Genomic DNA, 2,465 nt, shown 5'->3' with positions numbered 1-2,465 from the left:
CAGTCAAGAAACAATTTCTTTTCAATGATTCTACTCATCTTTGTGTTAACCTTCTTATAAATGCATGTATAATATTGTCTTCTACACATACTTCCTCCGAAGGAAATTAAATGGCTTAATTGAGTCAAAATTAGAAATATTGATACCGTTTAAACATTCATATAAAAGCCACAGGAATAAAATTCCGTGTTCCACATACAAAATGGACAAACCCTTCAGAGGGGAAGTATTTTTTGAAAAAAAAAACCTAGAGCTTCTTAACTGTTTAATCAATAGTTACTTTGTGAAAGTCAGAAAACCTAACACTGACATAACTGAAAAAATAGACAAAGTAAGAGAAATGACATTTGAAAGTATACACAAGCCCTCACCCCAAGAAACTTGTAAAAACGATTGAATATATATATGGCTGGATGATAAACTAATAGACTTGCTTAAGTCTTTGAACTTGCATGTCATTGACAGTAATGAGAACATGAGTAACAGGCAGATGAAATTAGTAGAAGACAAGGATATACTTTGCCGAGATCCTACCAAGGATTATGACATTGGAAACGTCAAAAATGGAGTTGTCGGTGTAAGGGGTAGGCTGAGGTGCACGCCCCTTCCGAAATCCTCGATCCGTCACTGGCTACCCTGTGTATACATAATAGGGATCAGCGCTGTTATTATGTCACTGTCCCTCTTTCTCTTCCCGGTGCCTTGGCGTTTTTCTTCTGTTTCCTCCTTTTCTCTATTTCTCTATTTCTCTTTCTTATTTTTCTTTTCCCTTCCTTTCCTTCCTTTTCCCCCTCTTTTGCCATATTTCCTTCTCATTTTTTCTCTCCTCTTTTGCTAACCCGGAAGCGCGCCCCCAACACCCTCCTGGATACACGCCTGGTATTGACCGCCGATGTATGTACTGACTGTCCACTAGTGTCTAATTACCGACGGTAGCAGATTATGTGTATTTTCTGGGATCGATGGTGGTGTTTAACACGTCCGTTACACCTCATTCGAGACTAGGTCAAATTACCGGCATTAGACGTTTCTTTTGGCGCGAGTCTTCACACCCTTTAAAGATGAACGGTAGTGATTTTCAGCATTGACAAAAAAATGCGATTTTATTCAAGAGTATTCTAGTTGGTTTCCGTTTTACACATGTGAAAATTCAAGTCAATCCGATGTTGGAAAAGGCTGAAAAAACATTCCTAAACTCTTTGATTTTTTAAACAAAAATGCGCCTTTTCGCGAAAAGCGATATGGTGATCACGTGATCTACAGTGACCCGTCATTATGATGATAACAAAGTGAGCTCGGCGTAGTGTTCTTCAGCCGTGTGCACTGAGTGTGTAAGTTTAGTTGCAACCTTCTCTCTATTGGACTCGCTAAACAACCTAAACCAGGGTGATGCAACAGAAAGAATGTGGACTCTACAATAAGTTTTTTTTTTTATCAAATTTCCAAGCGTATGTATGCTCGAGAGAAACAAAACATCGTGTAAGTATTACTTACGGTAGCGCACACTGTCACTAATGTTTGAACAGTGTGAAAGTACCGTTTGCGGACCTACGTGAAGTTGGGCTCGAATAGGATTCCTCCTGAAGCCCAAACCACGAGACATGCATGTGAATAAACGCAATAGGAATTGCATGTAGTGCGAAAATCGTTAGAGCTAGACTAACCACTCAATTGAGTGCAAATGCGGTTGTATTTCAGGCTCAGTGGAACATATCAAAACCACTCATTTGAAGAAAGCACTTTTGAAACATAGGCACTTAATCTCTCAACACGCCAAATTATCCAAATTGTTTTTCAAAAGAACCGATTCTAGCTTACGAAAGGGCCCAAAATCCATTTACTTGTTAACTCAGGGTTTCTTACTAACGAAGAATCAGCTGACTCTCAAGGTTCACACGAAGCTCTTTTAGATGCTCTTATAGCTGCACTATGAGTCCATAAAAACTCGTGTACAGATAATAGATGCATTTTGAGAACGAGACGCCCAGACCGAATATAAAATATTCAAAGGCTACTACTGATGAAGCTCCTCCTATAAAGTTTGAGAGCAGAAACCGGTCTAGTTGGCCATAAGAACCTACGCTAGTCTCTCCTACTATCAACAGTACACTCAATTCATCTAATACGTGCAATTATGTTTCACCATGAGGAGCAAGCTATAAGTTCATGTTCCTCGGGCCCTCCCTTAAAAATACTTCAGGTTCTTGGTGATTTTGTTGCGTTAGATAGTGTAAAACCGCCTACACCCCCTTTCATTATGTTAAACCATAACGAGCATGCTATAACTTCATGTTCCTCGGGCGCTCCCAAATTCCAAATTCCTAAATTCGTATCAATTACGGAGACGAAAAAACGACGTTTTAATTCCCTTTTTTTATAACTTTTCGGTGTGCTATTTGAAAAAAAAATATGTTGCTTGGTAACATATAAACTATATTATATATAAACAGGAGATTTTTTTTCTG

The sequence above is a fragment of the Apostichopus japonicus genome, chromosome 16 (assembly GCF_037975245.1).
Source record: "Apostichopus japonicus isolate 1M-3 chromosome 16, ASM3797524v1, whole genome shotgun sequence".
NCBI classification, from domain to species: domain Eukaryota; kingdom Metazoa; phylum Echinodermata; class Holothuroidea; order Aspidochirotida; family Stichopodidae; genus Apostichopus; species Apostichopus japonicus.
This window is presented reverse-complemented; position numbering follows the sequence as displayed.